The sequence below is a fragment of the Rhipicephalus sanguineus genome, chromosome 2, assembly GCF_013339695.2.
Source record: "Rhipicephalus sanguineus isolate Rsan-2018 chromosome 2, BIME_Rsan_1.4, whole genome shotgun sequence".
Lineage (NCBI taxonomy): Eukaryota > Metazoa > Arthropoda > Arachnida > Ixodida > Ixodidae > Rhipicephalus > Rhipicephalus sanguineus.
In genome coordinates, this window is record NC_051177.1 from 157,361,490 (window position 1) to 157,386,760 (window position 25,271).

Here is a 25,271-nt window from a genome sequence, read left to right on the forward strand (position 1 = left end):
TGCACATGTTGCCCCTGTTGTAACATATATTAGGCTACAAGTGCCATTATATTTGCCCTGCCAAATTACTTGTTCAAGTTGAACAGCAATATCTGTTCTTGGGATTGCCAGACTTTTTGTGTTTGGTGTCCAACAATGTTTTCACCAAAGTTTCATCCCGACCAGGCGAGCTGTTGTCAGACCCTAGACTTCAAACAGCCAAACTATGTACGATTAATTTGTATGTGGTGCCAGAACACTTCAATTTTCACTGAAGTAGCACACTTGTAGCCTGGCATTTGTTTCAACAGGGGCAATATGTACATGCATCTCTTTGTGACTGTTGTGTTCAACATCCAGTGGAAATTTTCGTCTCCATCACTGCATAATGCATTTTTCCTCTCTCTAACAACTTCTTCGCAGCAAAGTAGCAGCTGCCACTTGCATCAGTTGATAACCATTGCGGTAAATGCATGTAAAGCACTGAAACTTTCTTCACCACACGGCACCCATTATTACAACTCTTTAAGTACAATGTGGTGTCAAGTTGTGCACTTTGGTGACTGTAAAGCAACAAAGTGCGCTATTTGGCACATTTCATATTCCTCAGTAGTGCGAAATTTCCAAGTCATTACATGCAACATTTTCAGAGACATTACGTACATTTCCAGGACACATTACGTATGACAATCCTAAGGTGACATCACGTACAACGTACGTTTCTTCGAGATGTAACGTACGACATTCCTAAGCGGACATTACGTACAATGTTTCTAGGAGACAATACGTTCAGCATTTCTAGGGACACTCCGTTTGCGGAAATCGCCCTATTTGGGAATCGGAAAAGTGATCGGCAACTTTTTACCTTCAGCTTTTTACGTAAACAAGGGGCAAAATTTTTAACAGTGTAGGTGGCGGGTGCGAGCCTTGTGAAGGCACGGGCAGGTCCCAAGTAGGTGATCGATCGTTGCCTCTGTGGCTGGAGCAACGCAGAAGGGGCATGTCGTTGGGGGAGGCTGTGCACCGGATGTCCATGCAGCTCGGATGGCAGGAGTCAACGCGGCGCCCACACGAATCCTCCTGAGCGCAACCTCCTCTCGGCGAGTTAAGCCGCCGGGAAGGTCCGATCCACGCGGAGGAATGAGTGCACGCGTGGAGCGCCGGAGGGTTTCTTTGTGCAGGAGCAAGCTGTCCTTTGGGGACAAACGAAGTAGAGGCAGCGGGTGTTGAACTTCCGCTGGATGGCAAGCGGCATCTGCGGCCATTTGAGCCAGTGTAGACCGACGGGTCCACAATACGCGGACAGGGCAGGCGCACTAGTAAATTAGTCGGTGCACATCGAAAGCTATATCGAGGGAGCTGCTCACTTTTCGCAACTCTCGAACTGCCTGCGTGGAGTCCGTATAGACGAGCAGCCTATTGAGTGACAAGCAATCCACCTTGGGTATCATGAGTGTTAAGCCGTCCCGTATAGCTGCGAGCTCCGCCAACACTGATGGAAATGGTGCCTCTGTAACATAGGAGCATGTATGTTGCGTTTCAGGTAACGTGGGGCATACGAGGCTGGTGTGCAAAACGCAGCTATCGATAGCTGCATCTACGTATACCGCTAGTGAGTCGTCGATGGTAGTGACGACGGCTTCCTGTTCCACTTGTCGGTTGGATTGTCGCAGGCGAGTCAGTGGTCGGTTGTCGCTGGCCTGTGCCTTGAGCCATGGTGGAATTTCTGGAAAGGGTGCAGCAGGCTGTGGCAGCGTTGAATTATAGTAGTGAGCTAGAGCAGCTGCCGCAGGAACAGCTTGACTTTTTAGGTGGCGAGCCATTCGACGCTGGTGTACGATTTCGTCGATGGTATTGAGCTGCGCTTCCGACTGGAGGGTCGCGATAGGTGTTATCCGAGGAACCGTTGATTTCCATTTCTCGTTTGTGGTGCAAGGTCATTGGCCGCCGAGTCGTATAACCCTCGACTCGAAGACCTTCCTGGGAGTGGAGACGTTGAAGGTTCGCACTCCCCTTAGTCGACCCAGCCTCCCACGTTTCTACCACTACGTCCCCACGGCGCCCGCGAACGACCCGTACAGTGGCATCACGGTTCGCGTCGATGACGACTTCAAGCGCACAAAGTAAGCACGCGTGTACACACAAGACGGGCCACATTATACGAGTAATGGGAAGATCAAACTGAACGTAGCGATTGATGCCTCGTAATAAAAAAAGCGTTGGCCTGACTTACCACCAAGTATCGGGTACCAGACGCACCAATATTTCACTTGTATGAGGTATCAATCCTGACTGTATATATCCTCCTCTCCCAATTTTTCCGCAGTTCACGCGGTTCCTTCGGGTTCGGCCTACGTTTGACCAGGCAACGATGTGATGTGATGACATCATGGTATAATATGAAGCCATGCTGACGTCACATTTGTTGGCGATCTGTGAATTCATAAATACCGTAACTATGACGTCATTAGTGGTAACGTGATATTACTGCACGGTCTTAAGTTGAGGCCGACAGCGGCAGCGGTGACTTTTCGGGATTTATGAGGACTCTAAGGCTTTTGCCTTAAGAATGTTTGCCACAACGAAACATTTGAAACATTACCACTCAATGCTCCATCACCTTAACAAAGGCAGTCATAGGCAGTCTCCTTCGCTGACTAAAGTGAAACGAATTTGCAGGGAAGTGCTTGGACTACGCGACGCCAGTGGACTTCCGGCTTTCGCCCGGAAGTTGCGGAGGGTCAAAAAGGTGCAAGACGAGGCACTTCCGATCATCCTCACCTTCGGCGGTCTTGACCCGAGAGATCCGCTCAACTATGCCAACGGCAAGTTGCTTCGACAAACGCAGTAACTAACCTAACATTAGGCTTACTGGCACTGAGGCAAGCCTGGCGTTCATTGTTTTCTTCTAATGTAATTAGGCGCTGTGGAATTGAAACCTTACGAATGCGTTGGGTATTTCAATCATTGCTTCACAGGATGAGGAAAGAAAAGAAATTTTATGGGGATATCACAAGCTGTGGGAGTAAATAAGATGACCATCACTTCTCGGCTGACTCATTACCTAGCGTTTTCCTAGTGCGTTTTAAGGTGATACAACATATATACTCCAAGCAGGTACACTTCTAAGCAAAAGGAAGTGAACTGCCCATAATAGCCAAATAAGAAGAACAATTGATATAGGCTTGTTGGTGCACACTGAACTTCGGAAAAACGGCGCCTGGTCTTGTCGCTTCTTTCTTTGTGCCGTCTTAGCACTGTTTTTCCGAAGTTCAAGAATAATTGAATAGTACGCTAATATATCACGCACATATCGAATATGCGTATCTACTTATAAAGAATTACACATGTACAATATGGAGTTAAAAACGTGTGACTAACGCAGTTTTATTTTATGTACGAGAACCACACAATTGAGGTTCCTTTTCATCCGTCAATATATATGCTGCCTCGTTAGAGCATTGATATCACATGAAGGCAGCTATGTATTCTCGAATATAGTGACCATAAATAACTGATACCTTTGAACAGCTCACTTTAAATGGTTTAGCACGTTTCACGTAACGTACTGGCAGCTAAACATTAAAGTAATTGTATATCTAACTCTGTAACCCGACTAACTATAAACTAACAAACTGACTACGAATGGACAACGTATAAGTACAGCAGCTTAAAAATCCTCAAACCCTGCTTCATATTTTGACGTGTACTGACCTGGACGATACGCACATTCTCCTGCATGGTGCCTGACTGAACAGGACGCGTAGTCCTGCACTACCACGTGCTCAAGAATCGCTGGGACCTGTGCGGAATGATGCCCGAGCCGCGCAGCTACCACGCCGCCATGCTCATCGGAAAGACAGTTTACGTCACCGGTAAGAAGCCGTGTCACGTGACGTCAATTGAAACGTCGCAGGATGTGTACAAGGAAAAATGTAACACCAATTACTCAGCATAGGCGTAGCCAGAAATTTGTGCTTGGGGGGGGGGAATTCAACTATACGTATGTTCCTGCGTGCGTTGCGTGTATGTGTACAAAAACAAACGGAAAAACTTCGGGTGGTCGCCCCCCCCCCCCCCCAGTAGCTACGCCAATATTACTGCGCTTATGCGCCGACATGTGAAAAAAATGTGATCTGCCGATACGGCGCGTGTAGCAATGGCAATACTTTGATCATTGCAGATTCCATAATAAGTATCTATGTGTCCAATTAGAATGAGCCTTCATGATTAAAGAATCTATATTGTGTAACAAATAGGTTTGGCTAAAATTTACATACCCCATGATGCATGAGACCCCAAGCACAGTGGCCGTTCAGAGTCGGACAGGGGCAGAGCTGTCGTGCCCCCCTCCCCCTCGTGCTTGGCCTCATGGGGGAGCGGGCTACGTTCCCCGGCACGTACAGCCTCATGTCACCACGTGCATTTGGTTCATGACATGTAACCTGAACATGACATGTTCATGACATGTAGTAATGAACTACTCTGAATAGACTTTCGAAATGTCTACACAGTTGAAAAAATTGCAGTGGCTTAGCTCGGCTATGTCAGGATATACGTAGCGTTAGCAAAGGTTCAGATGATTATTCTTAGCTTTCCAGGTTGTTTAGGATTAGCTTGATTGTTATGCTTACTGCTGCTCCAATGACACACACACGGTATACGTATTATGTGGCACATGCATATTTATTTTCGCTCAACGTCAGGTTGCTTCTCCCGTGCCACAAAGAGGGCTCGGTGGTCAGTGCAGTAACACGCTGCTGTCTCTATGGCCCCAACACAGTAACCGCTAATTGCCAGGCAACTACTTCGGGATCCGATGAGATAAGCTTCTCGGCTCTTCTGCGCCATCGAGCAGCATCTGCGCTCTCCTTCTCCATGGCATTACCCACCTGCAAACGCCATTCAGAGGCGCTATCAAGCGGCCCCAGCTCAGCTGCGTGCGCGCTGGCGCCACTGTGTCTACGACGTCACTCCTCTCGAATGCGGCGCAGACCAGGAGCGGCGAGCCGCGCGCGGCGGTGTCGTAGAGCGCGTGAGATGCCAGCTCCGGTGACCCAGCTGTGTGACATCACTGATACTTGCGCATGCGCAGCACGGCTCACGACGCTCCACGCGAAATTGGCTCCAGCTAGGCAAGTGTAGCTAACTCCACAAAAGTTATTTTCTGCGGCTTTCTCAATGTGCTAAGCTATCTCGGCCTCAGAACCTCGCGCCCTCTCCCTGGGCACGTTGTCAGGGTCGCTACTCTTCTATTCCGGTCCGGGGCCAATGGGAAACGTACGCCTCTGTTCATTGTGATGATCCGTGATATCCACAGACATGTAAAAGAAGGAAGGCATGTGTGACGATAATGTACATGTTTGGAGGAAACGTGTAGTAAGTGTCCACTATATTACTGAAGTATGGGCCACTTATCAATTTATTCCGCAGTGTGACCTCCAGTGACATCAGCTGAGCTTGCTGTAGAGATTCGATTAAGGATGTGCTGACAGTGCGCACGCATCCCCTTCCCAGATGGGTTTGATCCGGAGACTTGAAAATGCAGAGAGCTGGTGGCCTGCAAGACGACGTTCGCCTACGACATCGACACAATGGAGTGGAGTCGCAAGGCCGACATGAAGACCGGACGAGCGGCACACGGTGCGGCAGCTTTCAAGGAAAAGCTCTTTGTTTTTGGCGGCAGAGGACGCTTGGGACGGTGAGTCTTAGCAGATGGAATGGTGAAACACAGTTTCACATTAAGCAAAATATAGAATAAATTGCTCAGCTTATTATGTCATCACTGATAACACGCTTATGCAATATGCAAATAAAAATAGCCTATAGTATTGGTTTATTCACGCCCTTCAAACAAGCAACGGAGTTTAAGGAAAACTATAATTAGCCGCTCTATAGTTACATACCTAAATTGTTTGCTGAAGTGCGGGGTCACATGCTACCACCCCTTGCCAAAGACGGCGGCGCTCATTATACATTGTGGGAATCGCCGCCGATAAACCCCCTCTCCCCCAATGACTACGACACGAGTTATGATCCGACGGCAGTGCGCATGCTCCACGCGTCAGGAGGACCGTATAAAGAGCGACCGTGGACAGCCATGGGGGAGTGGCCGACAGACTGTCGCGGAGAGCACTCGTGTACGCGGCGTGCGCCCCGCCGGGGCCAAGGTTAAAGGCCGGAAGTTTTACTCTTGTTTTGCATTACCATTCAAGTTTGTTTTAACTAATAAATGTTATCCTAGTTCTTCAGCAGTCTCTGACGGCGTTCTTTGGGGCGGACGAACACGAGGACCCCCACAACATTCACTTCTGCACATCAAAGCCTGAGTAGTCACGCAACCAAAGCCCTGTCAATATGACCCACCGTGCTGTGCCGTTCTTAACTTCGAATACTTACCATGACACACTGAGTATACACTGAAAAAGAAAAAGGTCACTCAAGACCAGGGCCCGTATATACAAAAACGTCTTGCGGTAAATATTTTCGCAAGAGAATATTTCAGCAAATGATGATGCGGGACATATCGTTAGCGAAGCCGTCTAACAAATGGAAAAACGCACTTAAAAACGTTTTGGGAATTCGGCCCCAGGACTTATAAGGGTTCACGGCAAACTGACTTCTTGAATAACCAGTGTCCTTACAAGCAAAGCTTCGACCTGAAGCGGACTTTTAACGCGGTGACCTGCATCGGCCTGCGTTAAGAGTAGTTGCTCGCGAAGAGAACATAATCGGGAGTTTTAAGTATTGCGTATGTGACGGCTTTGGTTACCCAAAAGGCCCTTTGAGCACCACAAGTGGCACACCCTGCTTTTCTTTATTTGTATGGCTGTTTGGGTTCCTCTTTCTGGTGTTCCGTTTGCGTGCTTCATAGGTTTTGGTGCACGAAACCAAAAAGTCGGTAATAAAACGAAAAGTTAAAAAAAACAGCATAACGGGTTATTTCCACAGACAACACGAGAGTCTCGCTTCATATTTTGCCCCGTTGCTTTGCGGTGACGTTATTCCAGCAAGCTCGGACAAAGAGTACCGCGAATACAAGCACCGTTTAAGAGCGATGGGTACAAGCTGACAATTTCACTTGCTCGCTTACAGGCGATCCTCTCAAGTCACTTCAGGCATCAACCTCTGTTCCTTAACTTCCCAAATGCAATGAGCTGTTACCTCATTTTTGGTTTACGTCGCTCCCACACGGTGGTGCATGGCACTGAACGAAAATGACCTTCAATAACAACCCACGATGGAATAAAAAAGGAAAACACATTCACGTGTGCTAACTCGCGCCTCCACTCCTATGCTGTCCCTTCCACCCGGAAGCCACATGGGGGACAGACACGCTTATAGACACGTTTGTGGGAAGCACGAACAAATATCCGCAGCGTTACTACGCGTGGCGAAGCAATGAACCGAGCCACACGGTTAGCTTCACACGTTACCCGACTAATAATAAAATGAACGGTATACAAACAAAGAAACCTTAAGGATGTAGTCAGGGTACGTTGGTTCGTTCGTTCATTTATCCGCAATTAAAGCACTCTCCAGGGAATGTTGGTAGAAAATATGAGCCAAATATTGGCACGACTCGAAATAATTGGACATTTGGTATTTAGCACCTCTCCCCCGGTTCGTGTGAACAAATTTTGGTCGCGCAATTCACAACTTTGAATTGATTGATTGATTTATTGATTGATTGATTCATTCATTCATTGTCGTCTTCAAGTTCCACAAAACGGCTAGTCTTCGTCACTATCATCTTCGTCCCTTTGTCGAGACGCTGTTCCTACTGACATCCCTTTTTCAGCTACTTCGCATCAACATCAGTTTTAGGTACTACTTTGAGCGCATACTTCTGCTACGTTCATATTCGCGCCGTAAATTACCAGCTATCTTACCACGCAGAGCCGTGGAATCGACCGAAGAGTAGGACCCATCGTCCGACACGTGGAAAGAGTGCACGCCACTGGACGTGCCCCGCATGGCCGTTGGCTGCGCCACGGTAGCTCATGACATCTACGTGGTCGGCGGCATGGTACCGGAGGCGGACGATCTGTACCGAGCCGTGGACGGGGTCGACATTTACGACCCAAAGACGCACACGTGAGTTCATGCCGCAGTTAACGATGACTGATGGAGTTTTTTTACGTCTCAAACATGGTACGCTGAGCTGTAGGGTTATTCATCATGAATTAAGCAGCACACTGAGGGACAAGGACAGGGAAAAAGAAGGTGCACAACACGGGCGCTAACTTGCAACTGATTTTATTCGAAAAAAAAAACATGCTAATATAAAGGTGAAGAACAAAAAAAGAACAGAAAACATATAAATGTTGTAATAATGTGCAGGTGCCGCTTAGGTATTGAAATACCGCGTCACATAGCGCGATATATGGTAGACTGATACACTTTTCTCTTTTCCTTTGGATGTGGAACGCTTCGATTGCTTTTCTTGCTGTCTATTGTCTATGACGTGACAGAATCAGTGTCAGCGAAGAATGGTGTGCAGCTGTATTGTTTGCAATGGGCGGCGAGTGAAAATGGTTTCGTGTCCGACAGTGAACGCTCATGCTCCCTAAGACGGAGCATGAGCGTTCACTCAGCGGCTTCGCTCAGCGACAAGCTGTGGCTAATCGGCGGCTGCTACGACAACTCGGAACCGGGGCTAAACCTGGTCAGCCTGCGAGACGTCGACGTTCTCGAACCAAGCGGGTGGGTACACATGGGCTGTACTACCCACTCAAGGCACACCGCGGCTGTCGCTGTAGCTGGTGAGTACTATGAATCTTTGATTGCGTGGTTCTTTGTCTGACATTACACGCCCATGTATTTATTGGAGGAGCGAAATCATGTGTGATTCATAAAACGAGTGAAAGCTTCATCAGTTGACTGGCCTATTTCCATGAAGGCAAAGGTGGAATCGCATTGTTCTCCGTCTGACTCGCTCACACCACAGTTACGTCCTCATGTGTAACGTCATACAAAGGAAACTGGGCTGTTGTTTTTCATTCTCTTTAGCAGACACCAGCATGAATGTCAACAAGGATTGGGGTAAAAGTAATATGGGCATCGTTTCCATTTCAATAACGTTGCAGTGATGTTAATCGCAGAACGCTCTGCCATTCATGCCTTTAAAAATAAGTCGCATGTCTGCCTTCTAAAAATACAAAACAAACCTCACATTGCATTAAATTCCTTCTCTTATCTTGTGCAACTAGCACCGCGATTTCGGGGTAATAATCGCGAGTGCGGCCATTACACGGACAAGAAGACGAACTTTTTTTCGTACATGTTTTCAACTCCTTTATTCAACTGCAGCACTCGATTCAACAGAGAGAAACACAACGTTTTCACTGTGAAGCAGTTGGAATAATGCTACTCCGCACCCTCGTTGTTCACTTCCCGATTGCTCGTGGCATCCTCAATGTGGCATCTTTCCCACACGAGGTCGTCCTCCGTTTCATCGAATTTGTTGGAGATTTCCATGAACTTCAAGCTTTTCTACACCGTCTTGAGTGAATCCCCACCCCACGCTTCGAAAATCCAGTGGCACACGCCCGCAAGAGATGCCTTCTTCAGCCATCCAGTCGGCGTTGTTTGATGAACGGTAGCACCTCGGAGGCAGCCGCTAAATTTCGGGGGCTGTGCTTCTGGTACCTGGAGATACCGAAAACGCGGCTCGGCCACCTTGTTATGCCCCCGAAAAAGATATCGTCGTAATGCCCGCAACATACAGCGGGTAATACTGCTAACATTCTGAACAATTAAAACAAAGTTTATATATATATATATATATATATATATATATATATATATATATATATATATATATATATATATATATATATTTGCAGTTTGCATATATAAATGTTTCCAGTTTTCGTGCGTACATAATGCAAGTGTACGTACATATTCTTCGCATAACGGTGCTATTTCTTTAAAATTCGCGATTTGTGTTTAGTTCCAACCAAAGTTCTATGTTCATGTATGACTGGTTGTGCAAATGTGTGTATGCGGGTGATTGGCGCGCTTTTAGGCTTCATGTACTTTTACGCCGATCCCCTAGGCAACTTCGTATAGGCCATTCAACGGATGGGCTTCGGTGGCGCATATTGGGCTTTTATATGCCGTTTTTTTATCTTGAACGACTAAACGAATAGCGCTGCGGTGGTCGTATACACATTAAAACGGTAAAACGATATACACATTAAAACATTCGTTAAACAGACCAAGGAGACGGCGCCTATATGTCTTATGTAAAATAGTATATGTTGGTTGTCTCTAATGGACTTGTTTGATGTTTCCCGTTTCATTTTCCCTCACAGACACCAACATCTACGTCATCGGCGGCACGAGCAGCGTACTTAATGGACCAATGAAACGGCCGGAAGTGTACCTGCAGCAGGACGACCGGTATAAGTTCCCGGCCGAGTACCCGGAAGCCATGACCGGCATTTCCGCCGTGTCCGTTTTTCCGATCACGCCTACGTTCAGGAGCCGGTCCCTGACGTGCATGATAACGGACGCACTGGCGGAATAGGGGGGCCGCTGCATTTTGATAGTTGTAGCCGTACAGCCCAAACATTAGTTTGTCATAGATAAAATTGATCGCACAGCTACAAAAGCCTTCGCAGTCATGGCGCAAAGGCGAATATGCAAATGAACGCGATAATACGTGAAGATTTCCTAATTTGTTTGTACTACGAGAATATACACACGAATGCATGCAACAGAGCACATGGTCGGAGCGGCGGAACGCAGATAGAATCTTTCGCTCCGCTTGTGAAGTCAACTGACCTAAACGTCAAGTTGCGTCCACTTGGTTTCGCTTTCGTTTAACAGCCATGCTAGCCGCGTCTCGGCAAAGCGCACTCCTAAAGAACGCTAAATATATGGAGTTCCTTGCACTGTCTCGTGACGCTACATCTGCGTGGGGCTGAGCGTAAGCGACGCTCAGCTAAGAGTCGGCTCAGCTAACAACGACGGGTAGGTCTCACGAACACGGAAAATCAAAACACAAAGTTGTTTCACCTACAACGGTAACTGGACTTTCACGATGCGAGAAGACAGCGAGTAATCATGACTGAGTCGCTGCGTGCATGCGCCGCGTTACTTACCGATTCAGGTAGTGGAAACGAACGCGATGAACTCAGACAGCCAAATAGAAGGCGAGACAGCGCTGTCAGCTATCCACGCTTGCCGCCTTTATTTCTCGTGCGACACGACCGGGAACCAATACAGTTTCACACGTGAATCGCGTGCCTTAGTGTTGTCTGCACTGTTGTGGCAGCCCACGGCACAGCAATACTTCCGACCTCATGTCCACTTCCGTGGGGTCGCTTCTGCCATCACGGAAATGCGCAGCTTCACACAGCAATCCTCTCGGTTCAACGTGCCGAGCTGACGGCCGCCTAGTCACCACCACCAAGAGAAGAACGCGCGCGCACGTGCGCTACCGCTACCGTGAAAAGGGCTGAGTCGGCCGCGCATAAGCTCCAGAGCTTTGCGACAGAGCCGCAGCGCGGCCAGCGCGGCGCTGTCGTCGCTCCGCAAACTTGAGCTTGGGTTCCCTATAGAGATGCTCACGCATTTAAAACCATTGCGCGAATTGGCGGCAACGCCTGAGCCGCAGGAAGTCTGTCGTCATCTTTCGAATCTCTGACATATACAAACGTCGTTGTGTAGTCTTATTTTTCATGACTACTTCGGTTAAAAGACTTGTACCAAATTCGATGTATCTTAGATTCCGACCCAGATAATCTTAGCTTTTTATGACATTATCGAGCATCTAAAAAGTGACCCAGGTGTGAAATCCGTGCCCTATTGGAGGGTGGTTGATGAGGCATAGGCCGTCGAACATATCTAACATTGGCTAATATTAGTGAACTCAGCGCTGCCTGTGATCCCTGTTTGATTCTTACCACACATAATTCGTCGATACCACAGTGCATGACTGTCAGTATCATTCATCTTTTTTGAAAAATTTGCAGTGGCTTAGCTCGGCTATGCCAGGATATACGTAGCGTTAGCAAAGGTTCAGCTGATTATTCTGAGCTTTCCAGATTTCCGCAGCACGTTTAGCGTTTCGTTGTTCATTCTTCTTACGCTGAAGCGCTAATTGCCATGCAACTACTTCGGAATCCGATGACAAGCTTCCCGGCTCTTCTGCGCCGTTGAGCAGCATTTGCGCTCTCTTTCTCCATGGCCTTACCCACCTGCAAACGCCAGTCAGAGGCGCTATCAAGCGGCACCAGCGCACTGTCAGACGGCGACTGCACAGCGAAGGCGAATACACCATCTCCCGCTAAATGGGACCATGAGTAGATGCGAAGCCGGAGCGCGTGCACGATCGCGTTCCGTTGGCGTTCGTTGGGCATGCTACCGAGCTCGTGTCGTGGAACGCGAAGAGCGACGCTACGCGCGTCGTATCTTCCATCTAGCCTGGCCCTAGTAACGCTGCCTGGCCGTTAATTCTCACAGGGCGAGCGGGGAACGCGGTCGACAGGCGGGCGAGAGGGAGCAGCGTAGGAGGGGAGAAGGGGAGGGGACGCGCATGCGCTCGAGCTCATCGTGGCGTTGCGCAGGAGAGAATTTCGGCATGTCTAGCCCGCGTTTCAGAGGAAGAGTAGAAAGGGGGAGGGGAGAGGGGAAGTGGAGAAGGTAATGGGAGAGGGGAGGGGAGAGGGACAGTGGAGGGGGGCGGGGAGAGGGTGAGTGGAGAGGGGGATGGGAGAAGGTGAGTGGAGAGGAGAAATGGGAGAGGGTAGATGACAGGGGGAATGGTGAGGGGGAGTGGAGAGGAGGTGTGTGGAGAGGGTATGCGTATGCGCAGTAAGGGTGGTCACGCCGCACACCACCACCGGATCTAATAGCTGCGCGCGCCATGGCTACGACGTCACCCCTCTCGAATGCGCAGAGCAGCAGCGGCGAGTCACGCGCGCATGCGCAGCACGGCTCATGATGACCCCCGCGAAACCTTCTCTGGCTAGGCAAGTGTAGCTAACGCTACAAAACACCACCGCTAAAGGACCGCATACCGCTTTCCAGCAGTACATTGCTGAGTACTATGCGCTTCATACCAATTTTTCGTGAACACGCCGACGTAGGAGCAGCTGAATACGGCGGCTCAAATCACGTGACTTGTTCGGCATCGACAGAAGAAAAGTGGCGTTGGCCATATCCAGAAAACACATGCGTAGAACGCCCAGAACGCCGCTTGCGTTTCTCCTTGTGGTTACGCATTGCAAGCACATCGTAGTCTTGTTTTCCACAGACAAGAGCAAGAAACAAGGGTCACAGCCACATAACAGATGGTGAGGCGCGTTAGAACAATACGTTGCACGTAGCGTTGGCCGCGTGCACTTCCCAATAAATTATGGACGAGTTGCAACATTTACAAGCCTGAATATTCAGTTCCTACACAGCAAGAAAATTGAGGCAGCTACGCATTAGTATTGCGAATACTAAGAAATCGGCGTGGCTGGTGGCGCTGCCCTCCTCCTTACCCTCACTTCCCCTTCTCACCCCTTGCTATACTATACTTAGGGCTCCGTGTTTTAGGTGTTTATTTTTCTTGAAAATGGGCGGGTGTTTATCGTTGTTTATTTCTCGTAAATTCCCAATTCTCCGAATTTAGGAGTTTTGCATTATTCTCGAACCCCCAAAATCTTAGATCAATTCCTGTCTGAATACTAAAACATGAAAACACTCGAAGCACATTTTTTTTCTAGAAGGTTTGAATGCAAAAAAAACATAAGCACAAGCGAAATACTTGAACCCATAACAGCTGTATTTGTGCGTATAACAACCTTATGCTTAAAGCCTATTGTAAAACACGCAAGCATACTTTGCGAGGTTGCTGTAAGTGATCGAAGCGCGCTCCTTCGGATTGAAGACTCTCAGCTTTGAAAATGCCCTTTCAACATTAGCGCTAGAAAGAGGAAGCGCCAGAAGACGCAGCGCGCAGCGAGAAAGCACTAGCCACTGGTGAAGTCTCCAAAACGACAGGGGTTAAACAATGTTACATGTTTCACAGCACTGATAGTTCGCACAATCACTCAGGAGCTGGCTCATGTCGTCAATTTCAAGAAGCACTAATTGAAAAATAGGTTTTTTTTCATTCTTTATTTACAAAGTACTTTACAATATACAAAAGCATTACTGGACCCATAGCCATTGGCTAGTTCCGGGTCCACATACAACTTAGGGTATGAAATGCAGCACGCGAGCAAACAGAAACAGAAGACGTGATACATAATAGTAATATTACCATACATAACTCATACACAAATATAAATATAACATCAGTGTTCTATTATCCTTCTCGCACGCGAGCGAACAAAGCAAATACATAACAATGAGTATGACATGCACAACTTAAGCATTGACACGCAGAACTTATGCAAGAATGTAAATATAAAGAAGTGTACTCTCATCGACAGTATTTTTCAAAAAAGTATTTTCTGACGGCAGACCTGAAGTTGCGGGCTTCTTTTATATGTATGGGCAGAGAATTCCAAATAAGTGCGCCGTTAAATTCCACGAGCCTTTTCCCGTACAAATTATGACATGGAGGCAGATTAAAACACTGATTAGTTGCAGCTCTTGTATTTCGTAGCGGGATCTTAAACAATGTAATTGGAAGCGGATCATTGGTATCGATAATACTATGAATGACCTCAGCAATTTTCAATTCATATAATGCATGCACTGGCAACACATGCAATGAGCTGTACAAGTACGTACTGGATTGAGTACGCGTAGAAGTGATAATTCTTAATGCCCGTTTTTGCACACGGAATACAGGATCAAGGTAAGTTGTAAAGGTGTTACCCCATGAATCAATACAGTAAGATATGTGACTTTGTATAAAGGAAAAGTACAGAATGCGTAGGACTGGATATTCGAAACATTCACGAGCCTTAAGAAGAATATAACATCCGTAAGCAAGCTTGGAACAAAGGTGTTTAATGTGAGTTTTCCAGTGCATGTCTGAGTCTAAGAAAATGCCTAAATATTTATAGGAGAAAACTTGTTGTAGTTTTATACCTTGTAATGATATATCCAGTGTTTCAGTATTGAGTTTTTTCTTCCTGGAATGAAAAACTGTATACTTAGTCTTACTAAGATTAAGGGTCAGCTCATTGGATGTGAACCACTTAAAAACATTTTCTAACTCAGCATTTATTTTATCCTGTATATCAAGCAGACTGTCACCAGTAAATAGAAGAGCGGTGTCGTCAGCATACATCAAAGCCTGTGAATGCCTAAGCGTTGCAGGGAAATCATTTATGTAGAGTGAGAAAAGCATGGGTCCAAGGACGGAACCCTGTGGCACACCAGTTAGTACGGTTTGTGAAGTAGACGTATAATTTTTAAGTATTACTTGCTGTTTGCGGTTACTGAGGTTTCGAACGCGCAGGGCAGCTCATACTTCACATTTGCCTTCACAATTTGAACACATTACCAAAACGATTCTTTGGTGTACTGGAGTTGATCGTACAGGTTCCTTTCAGAAGTCTGTCTCCACTTTTCAGCGACAGCAGCGTAGTATCCGTGACAGTCTGCGACAGTCGTTAAGCGGTCAGTCTCGTCAAGGAGGTCCAACAGACCTCTGATTTTCTGATGCGAAGACATCGGTTGGATCACGCCATTTACTGATGAGTGAGTAGAAACGAACCCCCAATATGGGATAAACTTGGTGTACCAGGGTATTCTCTGCCTAAAGTTCCTTAATGATTGAGAGCCGGGCACACGAATTGGTCTTCAGAAACCTCATCTTAACAAGAAAGTCGTCCACAGCTTCAGGCGATGGAATAAGCCTCTTGAGCTTCTCACACTTGGTTCCCTTGGCTTCGCCGCTTCTCAAGAGAAACAAAATGGCGCGCCAGTAATCCAAAATAACTTCTAGAGCTTCATAACAAGAGAACCACCTCGACGGACATACGGTTTTCAGCGACTTGATGGGCAAGCCTATGGCCAAGCACACAAGACCAAACTTACGGCGCAGGTACCGCGACGACATCAACAGGGCAGGAAAGCGCACAACAAAATAGTGAAATACGTTAAACGAGCTTGTCCTGATTCTATCCTCCAGAGCGTTGTTGAGTAGGTGTCACGCGTCTTTGAAGTGAAGCGCCTTGAATTCGGGGTTGGAGAGTTGCAAGTCCTTGCGAAGCTTCTGCATGTAAGAAGATGAGTCGGAACACTATACAGCTACGTCGCCTAATAGAGCTACGCGCGGTAAGCTTTAAATCGCTCAATTCAGAAGATGTATCAGTGAGCGCTTACAACTTGCCCTTTCGATAAAGAACGGAACCAGGTCATATTGGCCTTTGAAATCAGAGTTTATCGGAAAAATTCCAATTGTCAAAAAATTTACCGGCGAATGTTTATCGAATTTGTTCGGATAAAACCGAAAACCCGGAGCCCTAACTATACTATACAAGACAGCTCCTCGAACGTGAAACCTGGAGAGGTGCGAAGCACCGGTGTTTCCCGTAGGGCGACGTCAGTAGTAATGAGAGGACAGCGTTTTATCATTGCTACAGACAGCGTGCAGCGCCCATAGCAGACAGCGTGCATCGCAGAAACAAAGCTTTTCCTGAGCCAGCACGCCGTCTTTCTTGCCACTCGAAGAAGCGCTCGTCGCGTTGTCTCACGCGGGCGAGCTCGCTCTTCGCGAGCTTTTCCTGAGCGAACGCGCCGTCTTATTTGCCACTTGCTTTACCGTGACGGGCGACGACAGAAGACACCGTGATTGGCTACGACGACACGAGACGCCGAGAACCCGAGCGCACAAGGTGCATTGCGCCAAAAAATTCATGCACAATGGCGGTGCGTTCCGTCCTTGCTACAAGTGTTACGCGCAGAGTAGTGTTTCACATGGGCATATTCGGACTAGAGGGCAGACACGGCGTATGCGAATGAGAGTGCGCGTCGCGTCTACTTTCCAGCCCGGTGATCTCCAAACCAGTGCCTCCGCGTGGGTCAGACACGCGAAATGCTACACTGCACGAAACAATAGCAGCAAGGACGGGGCACACCGCCATTGTGCCTTAATTCTTTAGTGAAGGAAAGTTACCTTTGAAGGTTTTGCATGTCGTCCATCGCGGTTCAATTAACTTCAATTTTCAGTCAAAGTAGTATTCATATATATTTTTTAGATGCGAGGCATCTTGTGGCGGTGTTCAATCTGGTGGTGGTGGTGTGCGGCGTGACCACCCTTACTGCGCATGCTCAAGCCCTCTCCACACACCTCCTCTCCCACTCTCCACTAGCCAATCGCGCGCCTCATTCTCTCCTGCGCAACGCCACGATGAGCGCTAGTGCATGCTCGTCCTCTCCCCCTGTCTCTCCTCTTCCACGCTCCCCCCTCTCGCGCGCCTGTTGACCGCGTTCCCCGCACGCCCTGTGGAAATTAACGGCCAGGCTAGAGGGAAGACACGACGCGCGTAGCGTTCCTCTTCGCGTTCCACGACGCGAGGTCGAAAGCATGCCCGAGGTCGGTATCATGCTCAACGAACGCCAACAGAACGCGATCGTGCAAGCGCTCCAACTTCGCACCGCCTCATGGTCCCCTTTAGCGGGAGATTGTGTAACTTTTCACTGTATCCTCATATTGCTTATAATGCTCAAAGGGCCTATTCGCCCACATCTTGCTCTGTTAGAGCAAAATGTTATTTCGTAGCAAAACTATGCTTTTTTAGCAAAAGCAAGAAATTTACTTTTTTGCATACTCTACCCAGCCCTATCACCATTTAATCTCTTTTTTTGTTATCTTAACTGTTGTTTTATTTCTTTGTTCGCACTAGCAATATACCCACACCTGATGAATCGCTTCGTTCAACAGTTAGGTGGGCATATCTCATTTTAATCTCTTTGTACAATCTTCGCCCTGTTCCTTCATTTTAAATGCGAAGCATTTCTTAGCGAACTTTTGCGACTTTGAGCGTATCTATCTATCTATCTATCTATCTATCTATCTATCTATCTATCTATCTATCTATCTATCTATCTATCTATCTATCTATCTATCTATCTATCTATCTATCTATCTATCTATCTAGCCGCCTATCTCCTGGTCGCTTGGTTAATCGAATGTGCACCAAAATTGGTATGGCATAACATGACTGTATGACGAACATAAATGACAAGTCATAACATGAAAATCATGACACGCCTGTCATGTACAGCATGATTTACATGCTACGCTCATGGTGCGCTGGCGGCCGTTTCGCTAGCTTTATATACGCCAAAATTGGTATCTTGCGACGTGACTGTGTAATGAACATAAATAACAAGAGTTAACATGAAAATCATGACACGCATGTCATGTACAGCATGACTTACGTGCCACGCTCATGGGGCGCTGGCGGCCGTTTCGCTAGCTTTATATACACCAAAATTGGTATCTTGCCACGTGACTGTGTAACGAACATAAATAACACGAGTTAACATGAAATTCGTGACGCGCATGTCATGTACAGCATGACTTACGTGCCACGCTCATGGGGCGCTGGCGGCCGTTTCGCTAGATTTATATACACTAAAATTGGTATCTTGTGACGTGACTGTGTAACGAACATAAATAACACGAGTTAAAATGAAAATGACGACACGCATGTCATGTACAGCATGACTTACGTGCCACGCTCATGGAGCGCTGGCGGCGGTTTCGCTAGCTTGATCTACTCCGAAATTGGTATTGCGCGACGTGACTGTGTGACGAACATAAAAACACGAGTTAACATGAAAATCATGACACGCATGTCATGTACAGCATGACTTACGTGCGACGCCCATGGCGCGCTGGCGGCCGTTTCGCTAGCTTGATCTACCCCGGAAATGGTCTTGCGCGACGTGACTGTGTGACAAACATAAAAACACGAGTTAACATGAAAATCATAACACGCATGTCATGTACAGCATGACTTACGTGCCACGCTCATGGGGCGCTGATGGCCGTTTCGCTAGATTGATATACACTAAAATTGTCTCTTCCGACGTGACTGTGCGACGAATATAAATAACAGGAGTTAACATGAGAATCATGACACGCATGTCATGTACAGCATGATTTACTTGCCACGCTCATGGTGCGCTGGCGGCCGTTTCGCAAGCTTGATATAAACAAAAATTGGTATCTTGCGACGTGACTGTGAGACGAACATACATAACAGGAGTTAACATGAAAATCATGACACGCATGTCATGTACAGCATGACTTAGGTGCCACGCTTATGGGGCGCGCGCTGGCGGCCGTTTCGCTAGCTTGATCTATCCCGAAATTGGTATTGCGCGACGTGACTGTGTGACGAACATGATAACACGAGTTAACATGAAAATCAGGACACGCATGTCATGTACCGCATGACTTATGTGCCACGATCATGGCGCGCTGGCGGTACGTTCTGCTAGGTTGATCTACCCCGGAATTGGTCTTGCGCGACGTGACTGTGTGACAAGCATAAAAACACGAGTTAACATGAAAATCATGACACGCATGTCATGTATAGCATGACTTACGTGCCACGCTCATGGGGCGCTGGCGGCCGTTTCGCTAGTTTGGTATACACCAAAATTGGTATCTTGCGACGTGACCTTGTGTCGAACATAAACGACACGAGTTAACATGAAAACCATGACACGCATTTTCTTTAATGACATACAAGATGATGTATGCAGCTCTTTTTTTGTACTAACATATGTACCCACCCCTTATATGTCTCGAATTCGAGACAGCAGTGTTTGTAAATAATAATAAAAATAGTTTGTATACGCTTACCCAATGTTTGGCTAATTCCCCAGGGTGATCTTCAGCCAACAATACCAGATGCGTCTACATCACCGGTAGCTTCGTTCGGAAAGTGTAAGATGAAATACAACGCCCTCAACCTTCTAGTTATGCTAGCTATGATCGTTTTGTAAATTGCTGTGATCAGTCGTGTGGCGACTGTGTTCGTCGTGTGGCGGGGTTGCGGGGTGCACAACAGGCCCGACGGAGGACGGCTCTTCACCTGCGACACGGTCTATTGCCACAGCCGAGTTCAGACGAGCAAGGAAAGAAATGTCTGCGTTGTCAAGCTGTTCGTGGACAACCAGGATAAGTCGCTGTTAGTCGGCATCGCCTTGCTCAGCGGTGCATCCGGAACGGTTTTTTCTCACGATGAGACCATTGCGATCGTACTAGACGGAGGCGCACACCTTTTCCGCATGCACAACATACTTTACACAGAACCAGTAATCACCATGATCAACCTGACTGCGCTCACCGCAGGGCAAAAGCCTCTTCCAAGTACCGCCACTTATACTGCTCGTGTGCTTGCTGCGGCCACGCTATCATCGCAAACTTCTTAATCTGATGTAGCCTCCTAACTTTCTTCCTGTTCCTCGCTCACTTCGCTTGTATTGAAATATATTCTGTTACATTCATTGAGCAGTGGGTATATTTCCCTGCGCATGCCCCTTTCGTCTCCTACTTTCGACTACGATATCCTTAACGCAATCTTGTTCCCTGACCCAATCTGCGATCTTGTCGTTTTAGGTTACACCTACGATTCGCCTTCGCATGGATGGCTCGCTGCACCATACTCAATTTATGTTGAACACTTTTCGGAACCCTCCATTGTTCTGCCGCTTGGGTAAATACCGGTGAGCTGCAGCCGTTACGTACCTTTCTCTTTAGGCGTACTGCCAAACAACCATTCATAATCTGAGAATGCGTACTAAGAGTGCTCCACCCCATTCTTATTGTTCTAATTAGTTCCGAAGGTAACCACCTGCCTCAAGCAGACGAATCCCTTTTCAACTTTCACTGATTCGCTACTGCATCGTACCATTGTCCTATCAATCTCTAGACTGTTGAACATCACCTTAGCGTCTGCATATCCTGGGATGGCTTCGTTTTGCCCGCAGAATAGTGGGCATAAACACCCGCACGGAAGTTCCTTGGAAAGGGAAGTTCTCTATGGGATGAGCAAGTGCATATTTTTACGGTATGTTGTTTTCCACCCTACAACGTTGTCTTCGGGCAGGATCGGCACGGCGTCTTCCATCACCCTTCAGCGCTCGTCAGCGTCTCGAACTATCGAAAAGCCTCTTTCGCATGAGATTTTTGAAAAGGTTGAATTTTCCTGTTGTGCCCACTTCTGCATGTCGGTATTTCATCTTATCCTGCAGAGGAATTTTATTCCACTACCACGAAATCAACGCAGCCGTCTAATAGAAAGCGTTATCTTTGTAAATATGTTTCTCACCGGGGGTACAACACATCCATAGGTTTCAGATATATTCACTTCCAGCAAGCATGGGTGTATGCCCGGGGGGTTAAAACACTCGCCTTCGGCGCGTGGAGGTTTGGGCTCAATCCAGCACCGTCAAAAAAATTACTTTGTTTTGTCATTCGTAAATTTTATGGCAATTATCGGCTTGCAAGACAAAGAGGCAAAGACAGAGTGACGGATATTATTCTCGTTGAGTTGGCGTAGAAGTGATGGCGCATTTAAAACTCATCCATGAATTGACGTCAACGCAGGAAGCTTTGGAAGTCCCATATCACCTTCTGAATCAATCACATTGCAGACGTTGACGTCTAGAACTCGGAACCGCTGTTTTCATGCATGATTATGTTAAAATGCATTCGCCAAGTACGATGTGTCATAGCTTTCCACGCAGAAAACTTCAGGCGTTTGTCATTTTCACGACCCTATAGAAACTGACACACGTGTGCAGTTCGTGCTCTAATAAGGTTGCTTGATAAGGAATCAAAAATCGAATTATTTGAAAATCTCGAAACATTGATGCTTGAAGTGACTAACAGCTATTTCTTGGCAATGGTACAGAATATACGCTCTCACATACTATAGTACATAGTACGGTAAGTTATCCACAGTTTATTGGCCATACTGGACTGCATGGCTCTATAAATCATTATTTTGCCGTAAATGCAACCGTTTAAAGGACAGCGTACGGCTTTCCTATACTTGAGCACTCAATACATGTTTGGTGGACACAAACACATAGGAGCAGCTGCACACGTCTCCTAGATTCATCGACAGAACCGCCAAAAAAGACTATCGCAGCAATTGAAAAGAAAAGTGGCTTTCGTAGTGCGGGAAACGCATGCAGCAAACGCCACATACGTGTCTCCTTGCTACTGCTCAATCATGACGCACGGGAGTATTTTTTCGACAAAGATGAGCACAGAACAAGGGTTACACCCACTGAGCAGATGAGAAGGTGCGTTTGAACGATATTGCCACACGCACTCATATCTTTCTGTGTTTTGCGTACCGCTTCCTTACACGTGTTACTACTGCCCTGCGCAAGCCGCGCTAGAATGTCTGGGAACGTTCCAGATTGTAGTAGATCATTCTGTTATGGTTGCGCACATGACGCGAAGAGTCTAGATTACTCCAGAGCTCGCGCGACCACTAGTGATAAGACTGGAAAGTTCGATGCGTGATGTACAAAGGCGGCGCGTCCCAGTAATGAGCAGTTTACCGACGGCCGACGCTATGTTCGCCGCTATCAGGACACAGTGTGTATTGCTGTAGTTTGACTTTTCTTTTCCCGGCCACAAGTTCGGCCAAATAAAAAGTTCCATCTTGGACACGCCGACTGCTACTTTCGTCGACGCCACGACCACGTGACAGTATGTGCAGATAGGGTTCGACGCATGCACTTCCCGGTGAAGAATTACGATTGGATGACCTGTAGTTTTTGGGAAGTGGCAACTCCGGCAAGGAAAAAACGAAGTGATATCAGTACACTTTGTTATGGTAAATACGAACCTGTCCATCAAGCGATTTAATTTTTATTTTTATAGCGCTTTGGGAAGGCCACACATAGGCGCCGTATTCCGAAAGATCAGCCTGAAAACTATTGCGCACGATATTCCATTACCTTGTTGTCAATGCTTTGATGTATTGCATTGCTTATTACTTCAAGGCTGCCTCACGTAACCTAAGATCGGACAAGGCGACACCACAGCTTTTCTGACCCGCCGTCAGCACAGCGAGAAGTGAAGCCTTTGTTTTATTCGCAAGAAGTGGATAGCATTGGGAAGCTGAAGGGCGCGAATAAACATTACGTCTTGCGTGAAATGAAATCCACTTGCCCAGAGTGATTCAAATGAGGCTCACAAGAGCACTCTCTGAATTAGTATTCGGTACCGAAATCATGCTGGTATCTATCTAAGCGTGCCTCCGCTAAATATTCCATAGTGCAGCCTTCTTGTATGTTCATTTTTGAATGGAATATTTTTATGAGGTTTCAAACAAAAAAAAACAATACAGCGTGATTCGTGCGTTAAATTTCTTTTTTGTGGTATAGAGTTTCGCGTGTTTCCACGTACAGAGCCGTTAACAGCAAAGGCTCATGTCTAGTAGTTTTGAAAAGGAAATGAAATATGCCAATGCAGCCTGTCACCAAGACGTTCTTTCTTAACCTGCACAAAAGTATGTTAGGAACTTTTATGGAAGTATAAGGTTTCCACATCACATGGGAAACTCGCTACCTAATAGACTGCTTTGCCAGAACTTCTAATTGCGATTGATGTCGCACGTTCGCGTGGTACCTTGTCTTGAACAACGCTATTGTCTCTTGTGTTCACCAGCAGTTTCGTCGCCCGGATTCTGCTGTTCGTAAGTGAGCTGAGCTGCCTAGCGATGAGTGTTCTGGTCGTTGTCATCGATGACATTCAAAAAACGCGAATGAGCAGCCCCGTGCATAACCATTGCACATTTATAAATGAGAATTCAGCAACAACTGCTCAATATCGAAAGTACCAAGAACTTTGAATCACATCTTGCCGATGAAGTTATCGAAAGTACCAAGAACTTTGAATCACATCTTGCCGATGAAGTTATCGAAAGTAACAAGAACTATGAATCACATCTTGCCGATGAAGTTTCGACAATAGGTCGGGTCACGGAGTACCTATCCTTAATTCATTAAAAACTAGCTGATTTTGTTGCGGTCGATTTCTTCCCTACACGTCGGGACGTACATCACTCGTTGTTTTAGGTGGTCTCGGGGGCTCACTTTTTCAATGCTACTATAGGGTGACTTCGTAATGCACCACAAGGGCAAGCCTTGATGTACATCACATAATATTAGCAGGAACTTTTTTATCTTCTTCGACATGCGAAATCCGAGCATAAGATTCATGGACCATGGAAATTCATAGGCGGAGCCCGGATCGCCTATATTCGAGGAGATTAGTTCCATCAACGCGGGCCTCACTCAGCGATATAATAATGATAAGCTTCTCGGGACTCGAGCACCTTGGTATAATGGTAACGGTAAGGGGTGTTCGATTAGGAGCGCCATTACACCGGGCACTCTGTGGTTCTCGCCATGTTTCTATACGTACACTTTATCTATTCATAGAAGCGACTATTAAACACAGATGTGCAGTCACTAAACGAACATCGTTGACAAATTTGCATGTCGGAAAATGCAGGACGACCTAATGCAAGATTTTATACATACTATAGCTCAATCAATGAACAAATACATGTCTAGTTATTAATTACAGCAGAGCGTGTCCCAATATTCTGTAATATTTTCTGTCGTACCGCTTTCTACTTTTCGCAACGATGGTCTTCTTCTAACGGGAGAAATTGTCTCAGACGCACGAAAGTACGCTATAGGTGACCGCATTAATGCAACCATTATTGAGCCAGAACAAATCGTGCGTGGTATCTATGATGGCGCTGCGCTGCGATAAACGCAGAAGAAAATATAAGAAAGTTTGAATGGACGCAAAACTACTTGTGAGAACGCGCTCATAATGGTTCTGGTCCGTGCAATTCATTACTAAATAATATAAAATATACGTAATTTTATATTTATACGTAATAATCACGAGTTGGGAAAAACCAGACGAAAAAAAAATGTCCTCAGCTACGATCGGCACCCGCAATGCCTGCTTAAAGTTAGTCTACCTGAATTTAACGCACTTAGATAGCGGCTCGCATGAATTCTCAGCTCACGATTATATTTTGAGAGGGCGAAAGAGAGAAAAGCTGCCAGTGGCGGAAAAGCTTTATTATGGACCTAGGGGGTTTCCCGAAAGCAAGACAGAACCAGAGATAAACACTGAACACATTGAGTCAAATGAACGCGAGCAAAATCAACGAGGTGGAATGGATCTTTTCTAAATGCTGCTGAAAACCACTATTACGTGATGTGTAATGGCGGCGCGAACCCACAAGAACGCCAGACATTGCAAAAGCCAGGCATCATGATGCACAGTCAGAAAGCCATCAGCGAGCAGCGGCGCGAGAAGAGCA

The 25,271-nt window shown here is 46.8% G+C and overlaps 1 pseudogene; it reads left to right on the plus strand.

Moving 5' to 3' along the window:
* The first annotated feature begins 1,693 nt into the window (after positions 1-1,693).
* Positions 1,694-10,513, plus strand: LOC119382001 (alpha-scruin-like; annotated as a pseudogene).
* The last annotated feature ends 14,758 nt before the right edge of the window (positions 10,514-25,271 follow it).